The following is a 12,497-nucleotide window of genomic DNA, read 5'->3' as shown; positions in this document are numbered from 1 at the left end:
ACTACACAATTATCTTGGATACGAAGACAGCAAAGACAACTATGTAGCTAGCTAACACTACACTAATCAAGTCGTTCAGTTGAGTGTAATAGTTTCTACAGTGCTGCTATTCGGTAGACGTTTGCTAGCTGGCTAGCTGCTGGGCAGATAGCAGTGTAGACTACGTTAGGACGACGGAATACGATAATTGCGCAATTATCTTTGATACAAAGACGGCTATGTAGCTAGCTAAGAAGAAATTGCTAAGATTAGACAAATCAAACCGTTGTATTATAATGAAATAATGAAATGTAATGAAAAGTTATACTACCTGCGGACCAGAGTGCGAATGCGACCGCTCGCTCCAACCCGGAAGTGGTCTTTTATAATGTTTCACAAAGGATTTATTAACTACAAAAAGCTAAGATGTGTTTTTAATTCTGGTGCCACTCTACACACACAAGCTTGTTAGATAGCTAGCTCAAGGACATTCAAAGTTCTTCCATAGAAGCCTGTCCTCTTAGGTATAATTCAGTGGACCTAATTCAGATAATGCATGTCATAACAAGATGCCCAGCACTTCAAGCCTCCTCCACAACCCTCTCTCGCTCTTTTCCTTCCCCACCAACAAAATATCAGTCGCATCTTGCACCATAGGCTACACTTGTCTGTCCATCACATATGTAAACAACTACTTTGCCTGCTCTATCCGCATTGATTGGTAAAGTAATTTAATGAGCTAAATGTAAAAAACTGTTGATATCACAGGTTAAAAAAGGAACAGTAAGGAACGATATAAACCGGTACTTTTTGGGGGTTCAAACTAGTTCAGAACCATATTTTGCTGGCTGGAACAGTGGAACGAAATGAAAAAAATGTGGTTCTGTTCAGAACGAAACGATTGGAAAATAATTTTGGTTCCAACCGCTGGTTGTGGAGCCCCCTGAAGGTAGGTGCCCAAAACCCCAGATGTGGTGATCCGGCCCTCAAGTACAGTTGAAGTCGGAAGTTTTTATACACCAAATACCATTAAAACTAAGTTTTTCACAATTCCTGACATTTAATCCTAGTAGAAATTCCCTCTTAGGTCAGTTAGGATCACCACTTTATTTTAAGAATGTGAAATGCCAGAATAATTGTAGAGAGAATATATCTATTTCAGCTTTAATTTATTTCATCACATTCCCAGTGGGTCAGAAGTTTACATACACTCAATTAGTATTTGGTAGCATTGCCTTTAAATTGTTTAACTTGGGTCAAATGTTTCGGGGAGCCTTCCACAAGCTTCCCACAATAAGTTGGGTGAATTTTGGCCCATTCCTCCTGACAGAGCTGGTGTAACTGAGTCAGGTTTGTAGGCCTCCTTGCTCACACACACTTTTTCAGTTCTCCCCACAAATTTTCTATGGGATTGAGGTCAGGGCTTTCTGACTGCCACTCCAATACCTTGACCTTGTTGTCCTTAAGCCATTTTGCCACAACTTTGGAAGTATGCTTGGGGTCATTGTCCATTTGGAAGACCCATTTGCGACCAAGCTTTAACTTCCTGACTGATGTAATGAGATATTGCTTCAATATATCCACATAATTTTCCATCCTTGTGATGCCATCTATTTTGTGAAGTGCACCAGTCCCTCCTGCAGCAAAGCACCCCCACAACATGATGCTGCCACCCCCATGCTTCACGGTTGGGATGGTGTTCTTCGGCTTGCAAGCGTCCCCCTTTTTCCTCCAAACATAACGATGGTCATTATGGCCAAACAGTTCTATTTTTGTTTCATCAGACCAGAGGACATTTCTCCCAAAAGTACGATCTTTGTCCCCATGTGCAGTTGCAAACCGTAGTCTGGCTTTTTTATGGCAGTTTTGGAGCAGTGGCTTCTTCCTTGCTGAGCAGCCTTTCAGGTTATGTCGATATAGGACTTGTTTTACTGTGGATATAGATACTTTTATACCCGTTTCCTCCAGCATCTTCACAAGGTCCTTTGCTGTTGTTCTGGGATTTATTTGCACTTTTCACACCAAAATACGTTCATCTCTAGGAGACAGAACGCGTCTCCTTCCTGAGCGGTATGACAGCTGCGTGGTCCCATGGTGTTTATACTTGCGTACTATTGTTTATACAGATTAATGTTCTCACCTTCAGGCATTTGGAAATTGCTCCCAAGGATGAACCAGACTTGTGGAGGTCTACAATGTTTTTTCTGAGGTCTTAGCTGATTTCTTTAGATTTTCCCATGATGTCAAGCAAAGAGGCAATGAGTTTGAAAGTAGGCCTTGAAATACATCCACAGGTACATCTCCAATTGACTCAATTTATATAAATTAGCCAATCAGAAGCTTCAAAAGCCATGACATCATTTTCTTGAATTTTCCAAGCTGTCTAAAGGCACAGTCAACTTCTGACCAACTGGAATTGTGATACAGTGAATTATAAGTTAAATAATCTGTCTGTTAACAATTGTTGGAAAAGTTACTTGTGTCATGCACAAAGTAGATGTCCTAACCGACTTGCCAAAACTATAATTTGTTAACAAGACATTTGTGGTTGAAAAACAAGTTTTAATGACTCCAACCTAAGTGTATGTAAACTTCCAACTTCAACTGTATATGCATGCATTGTGTGCATGTATTTACATTGTGTTCTCAAACAAACCCTGAGAGCGACACTCAGACCCGTGTTTGGAAGTCGATTTACTTTCCTGTAGATATTGGCTGTGTCCGAATTCTGTCTTGCCTACTACTTACTAAAACTGCATACTGTGTACTAATCGTAGTACATACTATTTATAACATACTGTTTAGTAAAATCAAATGCAGTAAGCAACAAATTTCAACATAGTAGGCGCATCCATATTGAGAATGCTCATCTAGTGCGCAAATTTTTTACATTTATTTTTAATTTCACCGTTATTCAACCAGGTAAGCTAGTTGAGAACAAGTTCTCATTTACAACTGCGACCTGGCCAAGATAAAGCAAAGCAGTGTAACACAGACAACAACACAGAGTTACACATGGAATAAACAATAAACAAGTCAATGACACAGTAGAAAAAAAAGAAAGTCTATATACAGTGTGTGCAAAAGGCATGAGGAGGTAGGCAATAAATAGGCCATAGGAGCGAATAATTACAATTTAGCAGATTAACACTGGAGTGATAAATGAGCAGATGATGATGTGCAAGTAGAGATACTGGTGTGCAAAAGAGCAGAAAAGTAAATAAAAACAGTATGGGGATGAGGTAGGTAGATTGGGTGGGCTATTTACAGATGGTCTATGTACAGCGGCAGCGATCGGTGAGCTGCTCAGATAGCTGATGTTTAAAGTTGGTGAGGGAAATAAAAGTCTCCAACTTCAGCGATTTTTTCAATTCATTCCAGTTACTGGCAGCAGAGAACTAGAAGGAAAGGCGGCCAAATGAGGTGTTGGCTTTGGGGATGATTAGTGAGATATACCTGCTGGAACGTGTGCTACGGGTGGGTGTTGTTATCATGACCAGTGAGCTGAGATAAGGCGGAGCTTTACCTAGCATAGACTTATAGATGACCTGGAGCCGGTGGGTCTGGCGACGAATATGTAGCGAGGGCCAGCCGACTAGAGCATACAGGTCGCAGTGGTGGGTGGTATAAGGTGATTTGGTAACAAGACGGATGGCACTGTGATAGACTGCATCCAGTTTGCTGACTAGAGTATTGGAAGCTACTTTGTAAATTACATCGCCGAAGTCGAGGATCGTTAGGATAGTCAGTTTTACTAGGGTAAGTTTGGCGGCGTGAGTGAAGGAGGCTTTGTTGCGAAATAGGAAGCCGATTCTAGATTTGATTTTGGATTGGAGATGTTTAATATTTACATTTACATTTAAGTCATTTAGCAGACGCTCTTATCCAGAGCGACTTACAAATTGGTGCATTCACCTTATGATATCCAGTGGAACAACCACTTTACAATAGTGCATCTAACTCTTTTAAGGGGGGGGGGGGTTAGAAGGATTACTTTATCCTATCCTAGGTATTCCTTAAAGAGGTGGGGTTTCAGGTGTCTCCGGAAGGTGGTGATTGACTCCGCTGACCTGGCGTCGTGAGGGAGTTTGTTCCACCATTGGGGTGCCAGAGCAGCGAACAGTTTTGACTGGGCTGAGCGGGAACTGTACTTCCTCAGAGGTAGGGAGGCGAGCAGGCCAGAGGTGGATGAACGCAGTGCCCTTGTTTGGGTGTAGGGCCTGATCAGAGCCTGAAGGTAATATGAGTCTGGAAGGAGAGTTTACAGTCTAACCAGACACCTAGGTATTTATAGTTGTCCACATATTCTAGATCGGAACCGTCCAGGGTGGTGATGCTATTCGGGCGGGCGGGTGCGGGCAGCGAACGGTTGAAAAGCATGCATTTGGTTTTACTAGCGTTTAAGAGCAGTTTGAGGCCACCGAAGGAGTATTGTATGGCATTGAAGCTCATTTGGAAGTTAGCACAGTGTCCAAGGAAGGGCCAAAAGTATACAGAATGGTGTCGTCTGCGTAGAGGTGGATCAGGGAATCGCCCGCAGCAAGAGCGACATCATTGATATATACAGAGAAAAGAGTCGGCCCGAGAATTGAACCCTGTGGTACCCCCATAGAGACTGCCAGAGGTCCGGACAACAGGCACTCCGACTTGACAGAGTCGAAAGCCTTGGCCAGGTCGATGAAAACAGCTGCACAGCACTGTCTTTTATCGATGGCGGTTATGATATCGTTTATTTTTTTATTTTTTTATTTATTTCACCTTTATTTAACCAGGTAGGCTAGTTGAGAACAAGTTCTCATTTGCAACTGCGACCTGGCCAAGATAAAGCATAGCAGTGTGAACAGACAACACAGAGTTACACATGGAGTAAACAATAAACAAGTCAATAACAGAATCTATATACAATGTGTGCAAAAGGCATGAGGTAGGCAATAAATCGAATAATTACAATTTAGCAGATTAACACTGGAGTGATAAATCATCAGATGATTACCTTGAGCGTGGCTGAAGTGCACCCGTGATCGGCTCGGAAACCGGATTGCACAGCGGAGAAGGTACGGTGGGATTCTAAATGGTCAGTGATCTGTTTATTAACTTGGCTTTTGAAGACTTTAGATAGGCAGGGCAGGATGGATATAGGTCTGTAACAGTTTGGGTCTAGGGTGTCACCCCCTTTGAAGAGGGGGATGACCGCGGCAGCTTTCCAATCTTTAGGGATCTTGGACGATACGAAAGAGAGGTTGGACCAGGCTGGTAATAGGGGTTGCAACAATGTGGCGGATATTTTTAGAAAGAGAGGGTCCAGATTGTCTAGCCCAGCTGATTTGTACGGGTCCAGGTTTTGCAGCTCTTTCAGAACATCTGCTATCTGAATTTGGGTGAAGGAGAAGCTGGGGAGGCTTGGGCGAGTAGCTGCGGGGAGGGCGGAGCTGTTGGCCGGGGTTGGAGTAGCATGGCCAGCCGTTGAGAAATTATTATTGACATTTTCGATTATCATGGATTTATCGGTGGTGACCGTGTTACCTAGCCTCAGTGCAGTGGGCAGCTGGGAGGAGGTGATCTTGTTCTCCATGGACTTTAGTGTCCCAAAGCTTTTTGGAGTTAGATCTACAGGATGCAAATTTCTGCTTGAAAAAGCTAGCCTTTGCTTTCCTGACTGACTGCGTGTATTGGTTCCTGACTTCCCTGAACAGTTGCATATCGCGGGGACTTTTCGATGCTAGTGCAGTCCGCCACAGGATGTTTTTGTGCTGGTCAAGGGCAGTCAGGTCTGGAGTGAACCAAGGGCTATATCTGTTCTTAGTTCTGCATTTTTTGAACGGGGCATGCTTATCTAAGATGGTGAGGAAATTACTTTTAAAGAATGACCAGGCATCCTCGACTGACGGGATGAGGTCAATATCCTTCCAGGATACCCGAGCCAGGTTGATTGGAAAGGCCTGCTCGCAGAAGTGTTTTAGGGAGCGTTTGACAGTGATGAGGGGTGGTCGTTTGACCGCGGACCCATAGCGGATACAGGCAGTGAGGCAGTGATCGCTGAGATCCTGATTGAAAACAGCAGAGGTGTATTTGGAGGGCAAGTTGGTCAGGATAATGTCTATGAGGGTGCCCATGTTTACGGATTTAGGGTTGTACCTGGTGGGTTCCTTCATGATTTGTGTGAGATTGAGGGCATCTAGCTTAGATTGTAGGACTGCCGGGGTGTTAAGCATTTCCCAGTTTAGGTCACCTAACAGAACGAACTCTGAAGCTAGATGGGGGGTGATCAATTCACATATGGTGTCCAGGGCACAGCTGGGAGCGGAGGGGGGTCGATAGCAGGCGGCAACAGTGAGAGACTTATTTCTGAAGAGATTCATTTTTAAAACTGTTTGCAGGCTATCTCTGCAGTAGATTGCAAGTCCTCCCCCTTTGGCAGTTCTATCTTGACGGAAAATGTTGTAGTTGGGTTTGGAAATCTCAGAATTTTTGGTGGCCTTCCTAAGCCAGGGACATCAGGGTTGGCGGAGTAAAACAAACTTAGGGAGGAGGCTTCTGATGTTAACATGCATGAAACCAAGGCTTTTTCGATCACAGAAGTCAACAAATGAGGGTGCCTGGGGACACGCAGGGTCTGGGTTTACCTCCACATCACCCGAGGAACAGAGGAGGATTAGGATGAGGGTACGGCTAAAGGCTATCAAAACTGGTCGCCTAGAACGTTGGGGACAAAGAATAAAAGGAGCAGATTTCTGGGCGTGGTAGAATAGATTCAGGGCATAATGTGCAGACAGGGGTATGGTGGGGTGCGGGTACAGCGGAGGTAAGCCCAGGCACTGAGTGATGATAAGAGAGTTTGTATCTCTGGACATGCTGGTTATAATGGGTGAGGTCACCGCATGTGTGGGAGGTGGGACAAAGGAGGCATCAGAGGTATGATAAGTGGAACTAGGGGCTCCATTGTAAACTAAAAGAATGATAACTAACCTAAAGAACAGTATACAAGGCATATTGACAATTGAGAGAGACATACAGCGAGGCATAAAGTAATCACAGGTGTTGATTGGGAGAGCTAGCTAAGACAACAACGGGTAAGACAACCACAGCTAATCAGCTGAAACAACAGGTAAAATGGCGATGACTGGGCAGAGAGGATCGGTTAACTACACACAGAGACTGAGTTCGCGGCTGGGGCCGACAGATAAACAAAAATAAACAGAATGGAGTGCCGGCAGCCCAGTCGTGGTGGTGCGGCGGGACGCCTTGTCGACAAAGGATCCAAGCCAGATGGCGAAAGAGGTATTGTAATTGTAGTAATTTAGTTTGCTAGCCTGGAGATGCGCCTGGCTCACGGCTATCTGGTGCTAGCTTCGGGACAGGGGCGTTAGCCACCATAGCCACTCGGTAGCAGCGGTGATCCGGTGCCAAGGTCCAGAGCTTACGGCAAGGATCCGGTGGAGTAGTTGGTTCTAGCCTGTTTGGGTGTAGTCCGTGTGAACAACTGAGTAGGCTGGGAGGTGGGCCTCAGGGATAGCTTCGGTACTGGGTAACACGGTGGGTGCTAGCTAGCTGTGAAGATCAGGAGTAATGGTCCAGGGATTACGGCAGGAATCCGGCGTTGTAGTGGAGAGACAGTCCGGTACTGGTAGGCTGGCGAGTATTATCCAGGCAATTTTTTTTTTTTTTAAAGGGCTGGTATCTGTGCAGAAGGTAATGGCTGCTAGCAGTGGCTAACAATGACTAAATAGCGTGTAGCTAATTAGCTGGTTAGATTCTGATGGCTAGGTGGTTCTTGCTATAAGGTCTAAAAATTAAAAATAATAGCGGTTCCGTATCACATTGGGTGAGGCAGGTTACCGGAAGGTATAATTGAATTAAAATGGAAATGAGATTGAAAATAAAATTGAAATATATACATAAAGAGACAAAAAATACAAAAGTACACGAGAGGACGAACAAAACACGTCTGCACTACTACACCATCTTGGACTGCAAAATCAAATCAAATTTATTTATATAGCCCTTCGTACATCAGCTGATATCTCAAAGTGCTGTACAGAAACCCAGCCTAAAACCCCAAACAGCAAGCAATGCAGGTGTAGAAGCACGGTGGCTAGGAAAAACTCCCTAGAAAGGCCAAAACCTAGGAAGAAACCTAGAGAGGAACCAGGCTATGAGGGGTGGCCAGTCCTCTTCTGGCTGTGCCGGGGTGAGATTATAACAGAACATGGCCAAGATGTTCAAATGTTCATAAATGACCAGCATGGTCAAATAATAATAATCACAGTAGTTGTCGAGGGTGCAGCAAGTCAGCACCTCAGGAGTAAATGTCAGTTGGCTTTTCATAGCCGATCATTAAGAGTATCTCTACCGCTTCTGCGGTCTCTAGAGAGTTGAGAGTTGAAAACAGCAGGTCTGGGACAGGTAGCACATCTGGTGAACAGGTCAGGGTTCCATAGCCGCAGGCAGAACAGTTGAAACTGGAGCAGGAGCACGGCCAGGTGGACTGGGGACAGCAAGGAGTCACCAGGCCAGGTAGTCCTGAGGCATGGTCCTAGGGCTCAGGTCCTCCGAGAGAGAGAAAGAAAGAGAGAAAGAGAGAATTAGAGAGAGCATACTTAAATTCACACAGGACACCAGATAAGACAGGAGAAGTACTCCAGATATAACAAACTGACCCTAGCCCCCCGACACAAACTACTGCAGCATAAATACTGGAGGCTGAGACAGGAGGGGTCAGGAGACACTGTGGCCCCATCTGATGATACCCCCGGACAGGGCCAAACAGGAAGGATATAACCCCACCCACTTCGCCAAAGCACAGCCCCCACACCACTAGAGGGATATCTTCAAACACCAACTTACCATCCTGAGACAAGGCCGAGTATAGCCCACAAAGATCTCCGCCACGGCACAACCCAAGGGGGTGCGCCAACCCAGACAGGAAGACCACGTCAGCAACTCAACCCACTCAAGTGATGCACCCCTCCTAGGGACGGCATGGAAGAGCACCAGTAAGCCAGTGACTCAGCCCCTGTAATAGGGTTAGAGGCAGAAAATCCCAGTGGAGAGAGGGGAACCGGCCAGGCAGAGACAGCAAGGGCGGTTTGTTGCTCCAGAGCCTTTCCGTTCACCTTCACACTCCTGGGCCAGACTACACTCAATCATATGACCCACTGAAGAGATGAGTCTTCAGTAAAGACTTAAAGGTTGAGACTGAGTCTGCGTCTCTCACATGGGTAGGCAGACCATTCCATAAAAATTTAGCTCTATAGGAGAAAGCCCTGCCTCCAGCTGTTTGCTTAGAAATTCTAGGGACAATTAGGAGGCCTGCGTCTTGTGACCGTAGCGTACGTGTAGGTATGTATGGCAGGACCAAATCGGAAAGATAGGTAGGAGCAAGCCCATGTAATGCTTTGTAGGTTAGCAGTAAAACCTTGAAATCAGCCCTTGCCTTAACAGGAAGCCAGTGTAGGGAGGCTAGCACTGGAGTAATATGATCAAATTTTGGGGTTCTAGTCAGGATTCTAGCAGCCGTATTTAGCACTAACTGAAGTTTATTTAGTGCTTTATCCGGGTAGCCGGAAAGTAGAGCATTGCAGTAGTCTAACCTAGAAGTAACAAAAGCATGGATACATTTTTGGACAGAAAGTTTCAGATTTTTGCAATGTTACATAGATGGAAAAAAGCTGTCCTTGAAACAGTCTTGATATGTTCGTCAAAAGAGAGATCAGGGTCCAGAGTAACGCCGAGGTCCTTCACAGTTTTATTTTTCGACAACTTTACAACCATCAAGATTAATTTTTAGATTCAACAGAAGACCTCTTTGTTTCTTGGGACCTAGAACTGCACAATTGCGTTCCGCCATTCGTTAATTTTGGTACAGCGGATCATCAAAGGCCTATCTGATTATCAGCTGTTATCAAACACACTTGGGTCTCGAAAGACGATTCTCTTCCTCAATAGTGTGCAGAAAATTCAACTAGAGGAAAAGCCAAAATGAATATGACAGCGTTTCCCCAACTCTGTCCTCGGGACCCCAAGGGGTGCACGTTTTGGTTTTTGCCCTGACACTACACAGTTGATTCAAACGATCAAAGCTTGATGATTAGTTGATTATTTGAGTCAGCTGTGTAGTGCCAGGGCAACAAAAAAATCGGGGCCACGAAGACCAAGTTTGGACAACCCCGGAGTATGACATCCTGGCATTTAAAGTATACAAAATAAATGATCACATAGGCCTACTACAAAACCTTCTATTTCCCATACCCAAAATGCCTACTATTTAGCAAGAATGGGTATTCGGACATGACCAATGTCTCAGAATTTCAATGGCATAAGGAAGTACTCAGCAGACACTAGGGCTGCGTCCATATGACAAAATGATGTGTAATGTTCAATTAAAACGAAAAAGGTGCTGTTCTGAGCGACCAGTTGAAAAAAGGGTTTGGGGAACGCTGTCAGCATGGCCACTGCTATTTAAATACGTCACTCATTGTTCAAGCCACACCCCGCCACACCCACCAAATGGAGCAAATAAAATAAAATCAACATTTATTAGGCAAGTACATAGCTTTGTATATATACTATACAGTGCCTTCAGCAACTTTACAATTGTCTCATTCATCCCCCCTCCTCTCTCCTGTAACTATTCCCCAGGTTGTTGCTGTAAATGAGAATGTGTTCTCAGTCAACTTACCTGGCAAAATAATGGTAAAATAAAAATTGTTTAAAAAATATGCATACCCCATGACTTATTCCACATTTTGTTTTGTTACAGACTGAATTGAAATTCGATTAAATCCTTTTTTTTTCTCACCCATAAACACAAAACCCAAAATGACAAAGTGAAAACATGTTTTCAGAAATGTTTGCACATTTATTGAAAATGAAATACAGAAATATCTCATTTACATAAGTATTCACATTTCTGAGCCAATACATGTTAAAATCACCTCTGGCAGCAATTACAGCTGTGAGTCTTTCTGGGTAAGTCTCTAAGAGCTTTGCACACTTGGATTGTAGAATATTTGCACATTATTATTTAAAAAAAATTCAAGTTGGTTGTTGATCATTGCTAAACAGCCATTTACAAATCTTGCCATGGATTTTCAAGCTGATTTAAGTTAAAATTGTAACTAGGTCACTCAGGAACATTCAATGTCATCTTGGTAAGCAGCTCCAGTGTATATTTGGCCTTGTGTTTTAGGTTATTGTCCTGCTGAAAGGTGAATTTGTCTCCCAGTGTCTGTTGGAAAGCAGACTGAACAATGTTTTCCTCTAGGATTTTGCCTGTGCTTAATTCTAATCCGTTTCTTTTTATCCTAAAAAAACTCCCTAGTCCTTTCCGATGACAAGCATACCCATAACATGATGCAGCCAGCACCATGCTTGAATGTGTTGGATTTGCCCCAAACAAAACACTTTGTATTCAGTATTACTTTAGTGCCTTGTTGCAAACAGAATGCATGTTTCGGAATATTTTTATTCTGTACAAGCTGCCTTATTTTCATTCTGTCAATTAGGTTAGTATTGTAGAGTAACTACCATGTTGATGATCCATCCTCAGTTCTCTCCTATCACAGCCATTCAACTCTGTAACTGTTTAAAAGTCTTTATGGTGACTGGGTGTATTGATACACCATCCGAGATGGAATTAATAACTTCAACTTGCTCACTTGCTTTTTTTTTTACCCATCTATCAATAGGTGCCCTTCTTTGCAAGGTATTGGAATGCAGTTTGATTTTCACCAGGCATCATGCGACCCATGTCGTCCAAAAAGTTGACTGAAGTTTGCCAAAAACACATGGAAGTACCTTGATGATCATCAAGACTCTTGGAAAAATGTTCTATGGACAGATGATTCAAAAATATAATTGGGTCCCATTATGCCTGGCGAAAACCAAACACTGCATTCCACAGTAAGAACCTTATACCAATGGTCAAGCATGGGGTTGGTAGTGTGATGGTTTGGGGATGCTTTGCTGCTTCAGGACCTGGATGACTTGCATTAATAGAAGGAACCATGAATTCTGGTCTGTATCAGTATATTCTACAGGAGAATGTCAGGCCAGCCGTCTGTGAGCTGAAGCTGAAGCGCAGCTGGGTCATGCAGCAAGACAATGATCCAAAACACAATCAAGTCTACATGGAAATGGCTAAAAAGCAACAGATTTGAAGTTTAGGAATGTTCTAGTCAAAGTCCAGACCTAATCCCAATTGAGATGTTGTGGCAGGACTTGAAATGAGCAGTTCATACTTGAAAACCCACAAATGTTGCTGAGTTAAAGCAGTTTTGCATGCAAGAGAGGGACAAAATTCCTCCACAGCGATGTGAGAGTCTGATCAACAACTACAGGAAGTATTTGGTTGCAGTCATTGCAGCTAAAGGTGGCACAACCAGTTATTGAGTGTAAGGGCGCAATTACTTTTTCCACACAGGGACATGGGGTGTTGCATAACTTTGTTTATGAAATAAATGAAATATGTATGTCATTGTTGTTTTATTTGTTCACTCAGGTTCACTTTATCTTTTATT

The sequence above is a fragment of the Salvelinus alpinus genome, chromosome 35, assembly GCF_045679555.1.
Source record: "Salvelinus alpinus chromosome 35, SLU_Salpinus.1, whole genome shotgun sequence".
NCBI lineage: Eukaryota > Metazoa > Chordata > Actinopteri > Salmoniformes > Salmonidae > Salvelinus > Salvelinus alpinus.
This window is presented reverse-complemented; position numbering follows the sequence as displayed.